Source organism: Castanea sativa, chromosome 1 (assembly GCF_040712315.1).
Source record: "Castanea sativa cultivar Marrone di Chiusa Pesio chromosome 1, ASM4071231v1".
In the NCBI taxonomy this organism is placed as follows: Eukaryota; Viridiplantae; Streptophyta; class Magnoliopsida; order Fagales; family Fagaceae; genus Castanea; species Castanea sativa.
Window position 1 is genome coordinate 85,315,501 of NC_134013.1, and position 14,160 is coordinate 85,329,660.

Sequence of the window (14,160 nt, forward strand, 5' to 3'; positions counted from 1 at the left end):
AAAAAGTTATTAGCGAGGGCATATGGCCCTCGAAGGCCGTCGTATTTGCTCTTGTTGCTAAAAGAGATTTTGTGACCACACCTTCGCAAATAGATAATTTACGAGGGCAATCCACCGTCGTTATTGAACAAATTTTCCCTCACAAATATATTACCAAACAACGAGAAAAGTCAACGACTTATTTTTAGCGAGGGGAAGCAGTCGTCGTTAATAACTATTTGTGAGGATCTTCATACCCTCACAATTAATTATTTGCGAATTTCAAATTGACGACATACTTTTTAGAGACAAATAGTGTCGTCGCTAAAATTTATTTGTGAGGGCTTTTGACCCCTCGGAATTAGTTAGAAATAATAGTGACAACGTTAAACTGTCAGTTAAAACGTTTTTGCAAGAGGTTAAGTGGTATCGCAATTCTATAAATTGCGAGGGACTTTGTCATCACTATAAATTTATTTATAACCAAATTTTTATGTTAGTGATAATATTTTATATAATATTTTAAATATTTTACTATTTATTTATTTATAATTTATTTTATATCATTTTTGTTTAACTATACTGTTACAATAGTACAATGATTACTAAAAATTGATCCATTAAAACGTAAAAATTCTTATAAGTTCAAACTTTAAAATATATAATATACAAAGAAATCCTGAAATTAAACTATGATATAAAAATATTGTTTTAAACAACTAGAATTATGAAAAGATCTATGTTAGTTTTCCTCTAAGTCACCCTCCAAGTTGCTTTCGACCTCCATGTTATTGTTTGAGTTGTCCTCTTCATCCCTGCTAGTACCATCCTTAAAAATAAAAAAAATTAAAAATTAAAAATTAAACATGAGTTAAAATGAAACAATTAAAGTGAATTTGTATTTCTATCAATGCTTTAATAAATAAGTATACATATTACTATATCAAAGATAATCATATAATATATCATAAACAACAATAATATATATATATATATATATATATATATATTTTTAACAATAATAATAACTTAATTTGATTACTTAAACCACTATCAAAATTAAATATAATATAACAATTGTGAAAAATGTAAACTACAAATAATGGTTAGAGAGAGTGCAAGAGAGATAGAGAGAATTTATGACATGTATTTCATTCATACTCACCCCTCATTCTCCATCCATCCATTTATCCACCATCTTTTTCCAAAAGAGTGTAGGAATGAAGGAAGGACCATTCTGTCAAATGAGAAGCACAATTAGAATTTTCAAGACATAAATCATTTGTACATGCACAAGTTTTATGAAAATGATAGTACTCTTTAATCTAAGATGCATTGAATCATTTACCTATTAGGTTAGCTGCCTCACTTGTTTGCAATAACCACTATTTTATCTATGGTTTTTCATTAATAATTATTCACTAATTATGCAATACCTCCCTCCCCCAAAAACTTCTCTTAAGTGCAATTTATCCTAAGAATGGATCATTCAAATTGGTGCTTGTATTGGACAAATGAACTTCCACTTATTTTTTAGTTTCTTTTCATCTAATATTCAGAAATTTGACCAAATTCTCACAAAAAGTTCAATCTTAGTCACTATACACATCTTTATTAAATTAATATAGACCAACCAAAACCACAATTAGATGATTTTTTTTAATTTATTTGCAAAAATATAGTGTTAAACCCAAAAAAAAAAAGTTAGCATATAGATATAGCTCTGTCATATTCATGTTTAGCACCATCCTAAAGCCATTAACTAATTAGTGTCCACAAATCTCTTTATTTATTTATTTTTGACTCTCTAGGCAATTTTTACAAGCACTTGGCATGCATACTCTGCCTCTATGGAAACAATAAAAAAGACATTAGCAAAAGAAAAAGGCAAGTCCAAGTTGTTTACTAAGATGAAACATAGAACCAAAAGTAGTATGGTATTATAGTAAAGAGTAACAAACAAAGAGGGGTTGATAAGGTTACCTAGATGAAGAAAGATTATTGAGTTCGGCAATGGCAACCTCGTGGGTTCTTAGTTCTTTGATGAGGCCCACTCCGATGCTATACAAGCCTATTATTAGACTAATATATTAAATTAGTAGAACGGTAGAGTGCCGATCAATGGTAACATAGGCTTGTCCATGGGTTAAATAAGAAAAGGAAATGGAGCATAATAAAAAATAACTTACAAAATTCACAAAATATTCTACATTTATAGTTTCAAATATGGAACCAATTTTAGAAAGCTGTAAGCAAACTCTACCTCATTGAATTCAACACTCCCACACAACTTATCATCCAATTTGTACCTTGAGTTGTGATCATATAGAATTGAAACTATCTTAAAATCACCTTGGTTCTTCAAAAGCACCATAAGAGAAAGCCTTCAATCATAGTCCACATCAACTCCTCTTTGCTTCAAGAATTCTTTGGCCTCTGCAATGTCCTGTGCAAAAAGAATTTACAATGGTTATGCAAACCAAAACTTCCTAGAATAGATTTAACCCAATACAAGTGCCATTCCACCTAATATATTGCACAAATATAATAGGAGAAAATTAAGGGTAGAGTGACAAAGAACACAAAACAAAACAAAAGAGCTTCTACCCAGGGGTGAAAATGCTGAGTTGTGCACATTGGATAATGATAAAAATCCAGTCAGTTCCAAATTTTATTTTTCAAATATTACAATTATAAGAGCATTATAATGGACCAAGAAACTAAGACTACACAAAATAGTTAAATCCATCACCAAATACACGTAGCATTAGAGATATATTACTGAACAACACATTTTTCAAATCTTGATCTGGACAAACATTAGGATTAAACTCAAAACACTCTGGAAACACTTTGATTAGTTTTCAAACTAGAAATCCTAACGATCACTTTGTTGCCTTATCCTCTGACCAAAAATCCTAACAATGCTAGAGATCCACAGTTTAAAGTAATGTAAAATCCTAAACTTGACACACTTATGTTCCACAACATAGTGATCCAACACGCTTTAGAGTCACTTATAAGTCAGTAAGTAAGCCAATTAAGTATTAGGGAAACATAACAGAACAAAAACCAAGGCAACATAACAGTATTAGGGAAACATCAGCCAATACAAAAAGAGAAAATGCTAAATACTATTTAAATGGAAAAAATGATTTTGTTGATGAGGATTGTAACTTATTCTGTGCCATGTGATTCTGTAAACAAACAAGAGTTTGACATTATAGATAAAATTAAATAGGTAGGTTAAATTAGATCAAATTGTTTGCTAAGTAAAAGCTAGAAATTAACAATTAGAAGACATTTAAGATTCTAATGCATATTACTTATAAAAAAAAAATTCTAATGCAAATCTTCCACAGTTCCACTAATTAAGCTAGCTCTTGACACATGCAGTGTATATACACAAATAAAAATTTCCTAAGACAATCAAAGAAAAAAACAACTAGCCAATTACAAGAGAGAGAATGAGATCTAATTCTAGGAAAGGGAGAGGAAAAAGAGTACTGGAAGTGGAGAATAGTGGAAAGGTTGTTACCAAAATTTTAAATTTTCATAATAAAATAACCATAATTATTTAAGTTAAATAGAAAAAAATCATCATTGACAACAATATAAGGGTTTTCTTAATATATAATGGAATTATATCATAGTAAATACTATTAACACATTGGTATCCACACTGCCGACCATGATTTGTTTAACCAGTCCAAAGAAAAGAACATGATTGGCAAGTATGCCTTGAATTTTATGGTCTGATAATCACAGCATCAGCATTCAAAGCAAAGCGTATTCAAATACAACAAGACTCTCTAGGAACTTAATATCCATTGGTGGGGACTGTATAAATTGAAAGTCAAGTACATACAGTTTAGTCCTACCTTTTGAACAATTGCAACCACAAAGAAATTTGGGAGAAGGCACATTAGATTTCTTTTTCCAACAGTCTGGACGGTCTTAATGAATTTCGAAATCCAATTCATCAAAGATATTTCAGTTAATATGCCCAAAGAAGGGTGGAAATCAAATAACTATATAAATGACCAAAAAAAATTAAAATTAAAAAAAAAAAAAAAAAACCGTTAGAAAGAAAAGAAGAAGAACTTACAGTGAGTGTGGGTTTGAGAGATGATCTAATGAAGAAGATCAGATCGGTGGCAATGGGTGGTGGCTGAGGTGAGAGAGAGTAGATCTATGGCAGCAGTGGCTACAGCTAGGGCGATGGCGGCGGCTAGGGCTAGGGAGGTGGCTAGGGGCTGTGGAGATGTGAGAGAGAGAGCTCCGCATGGTGAAAATGAAAAAGGGTTAGAGAAAAAAAAAAAAAAAAAAAAAAAAAAAAAAAAAAAAAGGAGTTGGGTGGGAAATGAAAAATGGGTTTTTAACTTTTAATAGCTTGAGAAGTGGGAGCCGAATGAAAAGAAGGGAAAACAAAATTAAAGAAAAAAGTTTTGGGAGAAAAAAAAGGTGGGAAATGAAGAATAGGGGGAAATTTTATGAGGCAACGAAAAATTTGGGAGGAAGCATATAGCAACGTTTTATGGAACATGTCTATGCAACACATAAATTAATTAATAAAATAAAAATGAAATAAATTAGATACAATTCACACATTTGAATAGTTGGTCAAAAATAGATAATAAAAAATAATTATTATCTTAAGTCACATGTTAAAAGAAAAATATGTAATCACCACAGTGAGCTAAGAACAATATGTAATCCCCACAATGAGCTAAATCATATACAATAAATTAAAAATTTTAAATTTAAGAGCTCTTGGCATTTGATTTGGGGAGAACTCGTTTCATAATAGGTCTACTATTAAACTACCCAATAACTTATTATTGAATTCATATTTTGAAAATCCAACCGATGGATTACATGTTCTCTATGGTCTTAACATGCATGCTAATTTTTGTACCAATCAGATGTAATTTACCATTTAATCTATAAAGTCATGTTTTTATGCCTTATTTTAAACTACAAAAACTTAAATTTAAACAATTGATTGATGACATGGCTATTAATCTTTGATCACCTTAAAATTTTGTAAGCATAAAAAATATATGAAAATAATGTAATGTAACGGTAGATTTGTCAAAATTCACATCGAATTAAGAAATTTAGGGTTTGTATCAAGTTACACCTGATGTAACTCAAAAAAATGTTACACCTCCCAATAACTTATTAATGAATTCATATTTTGCAAATCCAACCATTGGATTACAAGTTGTATATGTTCTTAACATGCATGTCAATTTTCATGTCAATCGGATGTAATTTACCATTTGATCTATAAACTCGTCTTTTATGCATTATTTTAAACTATTAAAACTTGAATTTAGACAATTGATTGATGACATCACTATCGATATTTGATCACCTTGAAATTTTGTAAGCATGAAAAATATACGAAGATAATGTAATCTAATGGTAGATATGTCAAAATTCACATCGAGTTAAGAAATATAGGGTTTGGTTCAAATTACACTTGACGTAATTTTAAAACATGTTACACTACCCAATAACTTATTATTGAATTTATATTTTGAAAATCCAACCGTTGGATTACATGTTCTATACAGTCTTAACATGCATGCCAAGTTTCATGCCAAATGAATATAATTTATCATTTGATTTATAAACTCATCTTTTATGCATTATTTTTAACTACTAAAACTTAAATCTAGGCAATTGATTGCTGACATGGCTATTAATCTTTAATCACCTTGAAATTTTGTAAGCATGAAAATATCCGAAGATAGTGTAATCTAATGGTATATTTGTCAAAATTCATATCGAATTAAGAAATATAAGATTAAATTCAAGTTACACCTAATGTAACTCCAAAAAATGTTACACCATCCAGTAACTTATTATTGGATTCATATTTTGGAAATCCGATCGTTGGATTGCATGTTCAATATGTTCTTAACATGTATGCCAATTTTCATGTCAATCGGATGTAATTTACCATTTGTTTAATAAACTCATCTTTCATACATTATTTTAAATTACAAAAACTTGAATTTAGACAATTGATTGATGACTTGCTTATTAATTTTTTAAAACCTTGAAATTTTGTAGCCATGAAAAATATATGAAGATAATATAATCTAATGGTAAATTTGTCAAAATTCACATTGAATTAAGAAATATAAGGTTGGGTACAAGTTACACCTGACATAACTCTAAAATATATTACACCAGTCAATAATTTATTATTGACTTCATATTTTGAAACATCAACCGTTGGATTATATGTTCTATATAGTCTTAAAATGCATGCCAATCGGATGTAATTTACCATTTGATCTATAAACTCAAATTTTATGCATTATTTTAAACTACTAAAATTTGAATCTAGACAGTTGATCAATGATATGGCTATTAATCTTTGATCACCTTGAAATTTTGTAAGCAAGAAAAATATATGAAGATAATGTAATCTAATGGTAGATTTTTCTAAATTCACATCGAATTAAGAAATATAGGGCTGAGTTCGAGTTACACTTGATGTAACTCTAAAAAATGTTACACCACCCAATAACTTATTACTGAATTCATATATTGAAAATCCAACCGTTGGATTACATGTTCTATATGGTCTTAACATGCGTGACAATTTTTATGTCAATTGGATGTAATTTACTATTTGATCTATAAACTCATGTTTTATGCATTATTTTAAACTATTAAAACTTGAGTCTAGACAATTGATTGATGACATCACTATTGATATTTGATCTCCTTGAAATTTTGTAAGCATGAAAAATATAGGAAATAATATAATTTAATGGTAGATTTGTCAAAATTCACATCGAATTAAGAAATACAGGGTTAGGTTTAAGTTACACCTGTTATAATTCCAAAAAATGTTACACCACCCAATAACTTATTATTGAATTCATATTTTGAAAATTCAACCATTGGCTTACATGTTCTATATGGTCTTAATATGCATGCCAATTGTCATGCCAATCGGATGTAATTTACCATTTGCTCTATAAACTCATCTTTTATGCAATATTTTAAACTACTAAAACTTGAATCTAGAAAATTGAATGATGACATGACTATTGATCTTTGATCACCTTGAAAGTAAGCATGAAAAATATACGAAGATGATGTACTCTAACGGTAGATTTGTCAAAATTTACAACGAATTAAGAAATATAGGTTTGGGTTCAAGTTACACCTGACGTAATTCTAAAAACTGTTACACCACCCAATAACTTATTATTGAATTCATATTTTGAAAATCCAACCATTAGATTATATGCTTTATATGTTCTTAACATGCATGTTAATTTTCATGCCAATCGGATGTAATTTACCATTTGATCTATAAACTTATCTTTTATGCATTATTTTAAATTACAAAAACTTGAATTTAATCAATTGATTGATGACGTGACAATTAATTTTTGATCACCTTGAAATTTTATAAGCATGAAAAATATATGAAGATAATGTAATCTAACGATAGATTTTTCAAAGTTCACATCGAATTAAGAAAAGAGAGTTGGGTTCAAGTTACACAAGTTGTAACTTTAAAAAATGTTACATCACCCAATAACTTATTATTGAATTCATATTTTGAAAATCCAACCATTAGATTACATGTTCTATATGTTCTTAACATACATGCCAATTTTCATGCCAATCGGATGTAATTTACCATTTGATTTATGAACTTATCTTTTATGCATTATTTTAATGGGAATAAATTTTTATTCACTTGAGAGAGAGAGAGAGTACAAAAGGTTGAAATTCTTGAGTTTTAGGATACCATTTTGAAGTTGAAAGCGCTATCATTTTTTTTATGGGTACAATTATTTAGAAAATAAGGGCAGACCTTTCTTATATAGGATATATATAAAATGTTTTTTTTAAGACTATAAACAAAAGGTTCATTTAAAGAATACAAAATGCTATATGTTTATGTGTTTCTTTTTATTTTTCTTTGAATTTTAGAATAACTTTTATCTCTAAAAAAAATTAATATTTTATTGATTTTTTGCGAAGGTCAATCGTGGCCCTCGCAAATAATTTAGTATTAGTAAGGGCATATTTTTAACCCATACAAAAAATAAACTTTTTGCAAGGGATTTTTACTGTCCCTCGGAAATAATTTGGTGGGAACATTTCCCTCCAAAAATTTTGACATTTTAATGATTATTTGTGAAGGTCGATCCTAGCCCTCACAAATAATTTAGTATTAGTGACGGTTTTCTTTTAACTGTCACAAATAATACACTTTTTGCGAGAGATTTTTAATTGTCCCTCGCAAATAATATGGAGGGAAAATTTCCCTCCAAAATATTAGTATTTGTGACGGCTAGAACACATAATTGCGACAGCTTTTTTTGTTGGTCACAAATATTTCACATTTTATCAAGTATTTACGAGGGCTTTATTTTGCCATCACAAATAAGATTTTTTGAGAGGGCTTTTTGGGTCCGTCAAAAATTCTTGGTCGCTAATAGGCATTTTTTTGTAGTGTAATATTAATATGTTTGTTTAAATATTAAGGTTTTAGGATATAAAAAATTTACAATTATAACCCTTAGTAAAGTGGGGCGGGGTGGGCTGGGTTTAAAAATTTTAAACCCATCCCTGCCCTGCCCAGTGGTGCGGGGCTAAAATCATGCCCTATCCCCGCCTCACCACCTTTGTAGGGCGGGGAAAACCCATGTAGGGCAAAGCGGAGAGGGGCGGATTTAGCAGGGCAGGGAAAAATTACCATCCCTATCTGTGTGTAGCAATGGCTACTGTAGCGGAATCATCATAATCGAACCCAATTCCACCACTACCGCCACCACCATCACCAAGCGAAGGCCACAGTAACAACAACAACAAGATGGAGGGGCAGCTCCTCTGTCACGCGTGGGCCACAAGCAGCGGAAGCAAAAGGGCCCAGAAGCCGCAGGTCGTCTCCCCGCCGTAACGCCGCTCAGCAAATGAAGGTTCCGTCTCTTGAAACTGGAGCACATCAAAGACTATCTTCTAATGGAGGAAGAGTTTGTGGCCAACCAAGAGAAACTCAAACCCCAGGAGGAGAAGAACAAGGAGGACCGATCTAAGGTCGACGATCTCCATGGGTCCCCCATGAGCGTTAGAAATCTCGAAGAGCTCATCAATGAGAACCATGCCATCGTGAGTTCGTCAGTGGGGCCTGAGTACTATGTTGGGATTCTTTCATTTGTCGATAAGGATCAGCTCGAGCCTGGCTGCGCTATACTTACACACAATAAGGTTTTTTTTTCTTCTTCTTTTTACTGTGTTTTAGGGTTTTAGTTTTTGGTTTAATTTGTTTAATATTGTGTTTTCATGGAGATTGCTGATGTTTAAAATTGCAAACCCTAGAGTTTTTAGAATGCGAAATCGACAGAATTCTAATCTAAATCTCTAGAAAGTTTAAAAGAATTGATTTTTAAAAGAACTATGAAATTGTGTTTTTTTGGGGGGAAGGGGGGTTTGAACCCTAGACCTTTTCGTTAGAAATACCAAGAGGTGCTAATTGAGTTACAAGGCTAAGCCAAAGGTTAGAAATGGTGGCTAATTTGAGGTAGCCATGGCCTCCAAGAGAGTAGAGAGAATTTACTTATCATTCACATAATGAGTAATTACAATTACGTGGTTCCATTTATACCTAAGCTCTTTATAAGGCCTTTAATAAAGTAAGCTTAAGATTAGCCTGAACTACCTTTTAACCATCTAATCAATTGCTCTACCTAACTGACTAACTAACTACTTGATGAGACTTAAATCTTTGGTTCTCTTCTTGCTCATTTCATCATGTTATAATTCCCCACACATGATACATCTTTAGGCACATGCCTTGCACACTTGTATTCACTTCACCATTGACTTTGTTGTGCACGACGGACTAGGGTTGGCTTGAATGTACATGGTGGTTTAGGCTTTGTTGGACCATGTTCCACTATTTGGCCTTATTTTGCACAATGCACTGCACAAAGTACATATTGGGCTCCAAACACATGTATTGGTTTGAATGAGACATATTGGGCTCATGCTAAACAAGAGGCTGAGAACACTGATGATGAGATAGACCAATATGAGGCTGAGGATGATGATGATGATATACCTCCTGCACCTTCTGCTCCCTTTGCACAAGGGCCTCTTGATCAGTACCACCTGTTGTATGAGATACTTATGAGGATGGAGGCCAGGATGGATTTTGATCAGGCTCGCATTGATTACTGCTTGAGACACTTGGATGCGTGGTTTGATAGAGTGGAGAGGAAGCTTGACATTGACCACCCTGCTAATCTAGACGATGATTCTTGATCCCTTTGTCATTCGTGACAAAAGGGGGGAGATGTTTTTGGGACTATGACTTGACATTGAGGGGAAGATGCACATGTTTAGGGGGAGAGTCTCTCATGGTTAGAAGAGAGTGACTAATGCACCAGTAAGTAAGAGTGAGTTGAGGGATCGAAAAAAGGCGGAGGAAGACCAAAAATTGCATCAATAGAAGTAATAAAATCACATTTGTAGCTCAACTGGTTGATACTTCGTGGTATGTCCATGACATTTAGAGTTCAAATCCCCTCTCACCCATTGTTACTATCAAATTGTCAAAATAAAAAAAAAAAAGGACATGTTAATTAAGGGAATAGCAAAGAATGTGATTTTAGATTGAGTAGAATGGAGGAAAAGAATATATATGGTGGACCCTAATTAATCTATCAAGGATCCATAGTTGACCCAAAAATGTTAAGACTAAGGTTTTGTTTGTTTTTGTGATTCAGCACAGTAATTGTGCAAATTTTTGGGTGTCCCACTAACCAATACAATGTTACAAATGTGTTTTGGAAGTTGATATTTGGGATCTAAGGATTGTGTTTGGCGAAGCATGTAAGGATAAAGAAAATGTGATTGGTTATTATGGTTTTAGTGAAAGTGCCCTTGCAAAAGATACATTAGAAAAGGAATGCAAAATTTTTGTTTGAGGAGTAAATACCGCATACTTCACCTGCTAGAATTGTGTATCAAGTAATCTAGGGGAACTTTTAGTGGGGATTCAAACTCAGGATGTCCGGGTCTATAGCTAATTCCAAGCCTCCCACCACTAGGCTGCACCCTAATGGGTGATATCATTGTAAAAAAAAGGTTAAGCAATATACCTAAAACACTTAATTTTGGAGTTTTACTGTGATCATAAATGATAATCGGTCCAAAAAAAAAATGACACTAATATGATGATAAAGAGTAATATAGGTTTAAATACTATTGTATCAATTATGTCTTAGCTTGAAATTTTATTTGTATTCTGTCATCCCAATATTTTATTAGTGTATGGTGTTCAAATTCTGAATCGTATTTTGAATGGTTTATGGTCTATGCAGGTCCTTTCTGTGGTTGGGCTTCTTCAAGATGAGGTTGATCCCATGGTGTCCGTGATGAAAGTTGAGAAGGCTCCACTGGAGTCATATGCTGACATAGGTGGGTTAGATGCCCAGATTCGGGAAATTAAAGAAGCAGTGGAGCTTCCTCTTACTCATCCTGAACTGTATGAAGATATTGGTATTAAACCCCCCAAAGGAGTCATACCATATGGGGAGCCTGGCACAGGAAAACCCTTGCTTGCCAAGGTGCATAATTGTTATATATTTTATGCTTTTGGTTGTTTTTGTGTTTTGTTCTGCGCTGATTGTTAGTTTATCACTGACCAAATAATGGTTGTTGCTACATTCTGGTCAATTTGTTCAGGTTAAACTGAGCATGCATTGTTAAGTTAGTATGATAGGTGTATGCATTGTTAAGTGCACAACAGGAGTTTAACTTTCCATAAGTTTATGTATTAGGATGCTAGTATTGAATGCTACCTCTTGCATACTGCAACCTCTTTTTTCTTTTCTTCTTCTTAGGCTGCATCATAATCTTATAGATTTATAGAGTTTGTTGGTGGCTGCACCATGAACTTGAGTTGAAGTCCACTACTTGTTCTTGAATGCCTTATTCACATTCTTGTCTATTTAGAAAACCCAACTATTTATATATTAATGATCTGTTAAAATTTAAATTGTATATTTGACTTTTGAATCCCCTTGCAAGAAAAGTTGAGCTTTAGAAGGTTTGGCACACTCCTTTCCTATATCCTGAATATTGCCACCTGCAAGTTGGATAGAGTCAGTTGGGCTCTTGCTTTGAAATTGGTATAGAGATTTGGTGTTTGTAATATGTTAACAGAAATGTATACTACATTTATGCTTATGGAACCTGTATGGTACACATTCAACATATATTACATGCATGCTTTACAGCCTGTATGGAATTCAGTCACCATGGGTTTCTCTCATGTCAATTTATTTTAGATATTGGTTGGGAACTGTGATTACGCTTATGTTTTACTTCAGGCAGTGGCAAACTCAATGTCAGCTACTTTCTTGCGTGTGGTTGGAAGTGAATTAATCCAGAAATACTTGGGTGATGGGCCTAAATTAGTCAGGGAACTCTTTCGAGTTGCAGATGATCTTTCACCATCAGTTTTCTTTATTGATGAGATTGATGCAGTTGGCACAAAAAGGTACTCAAGTTAATATAGCACTGTCATATTTCTTGCCTGCAACCTGTGCTTTAGGTAACATCTATGATTAATTAAACTATGTTACCCAGGTATGATGCGATGCCCACTCAAGTGGTGAACGTGAAATCCAGAGGACAATGTTGGAATTGCTGAACCAGTTAGATGATTTTGATTCAAGAGGAGATGTCAAAGTGATTCTTGCTACAAATAGAATTGAAAGTCTTGATCCTGCCTTGGTTCGTCCTGGTAGAATTGACAGGAAGATTGAATTCCCTCTGCCAGACATAAAAACAAGGAGGCGTACTTACCAGGTACTTTGGTACAGAATGTGTAGAAATGGATACCATTGTGAATGATTATACGATTCCTTTGTTTTTCACTATAAAGATCTTATTGCTTATATGTTCATGTTTTTGGCAATTCAGATACACATGTCAAGAATGACATTGGCAGATGATGTCAACTTAGAAGAGTTTGTGATGACTAAACATGAATTTTCTGGGGCTGATATCAAAGCAATTTGTACCGAGGCTGGCTTGCTTGCATTAAGAGAGCGCCATATGAAGGCGACACAATATTTCTTGCTTAGTCTTAACACATACATGAACGTTCTCCCTGTGATGTTGCTTAACACATAACATTGGCAGATTTCATTTGTTCTTGCTTAGTCTTAACTTCACTTTAATTTCATATGATATTTGGTGTTGAACCATGTGCATAGGAGTTTTAATCTTATTTCACAAATACATTATACATGCGTGCATTTAAACTCTTCAATTTGCCTTCATGCTGCGTCCTTGGATTGGCTCATCTCTTTAAAGTTGTGATTTATAACTATTTTGTGTTAGCTTTAATTCCATGCCAAATTTGATTGTAATTTGGTTCAATCTTTTATATCCTGTTATCCTGTAAGGGTTGTGTGATAGAGAGAGAGAGTGTGAAGACTCAAGCATTTGAAAACAGAAGAGCTTTTGCGGGTAGCTCGCGTCTAAGCATCCCGCGAAGTGATGCATGTGCCTTGCATATGACTGGAATGCGAAGAGCCATGACAGATGGTGACAGCTGGTTTTCGCGGGTATCTCGCGGGAAGGCAAGTGTCTCGCGAGTAAGGCCTTCCCGCGAGATACCCGCGAAACATTCTGTTTTGCTATTTTGTCTTATCTACTCCACTGCATCCTCATACACATTATATATACCATCATTACCTACATATTGAGTAGAGAGCTTTTCAGAAAAGAAAATCCTAGCCTCAACCTTTGAGAGTGAGATTGTCATACCCACAATTCTTTACACCATCTATTGTGGTTTTCCTCTACTCCTACCTCTTCATTTCTAAATCCTTGAGAGGTTGATAGCTCAAACACTTACAACACTCATACTGAGTGTTTAGTGAGTTTTTTTGTGCTGCTAGGAAGCATTGGAAGAAGCCAAGCTTTGGCAGATGCAATTGGGCGCATTGCGAGATCCGAAAAGCTAGACAAGACACGGTTCCAAGAAGCCTTGTTGGAGTAAAAGTTTGGAGGGCTTAGGTGCATTGACTAGACTAGGCTTGGAGTGTCTTTTGCTATTCGTGTATCCCAACTTATTGTCTAGTAAATTGATTTACCGCTTAGAGGGCAGCGAAGAGG

At 33.3% G+C, this 14,160-nt stretch overlaps 1 pseudogene; it reads left to right on the forward strand.

Annotated features, from left to right (window-relative positions):
• LOC142636109 (26S proteasome regulatory subunit 4 homolog B-like) overlaps positions 1-14,160 on the forward strand; it is a 45,136-nt pseudogene that overhangs the window by 13,660 nt on the left and 17,316 nt on the right.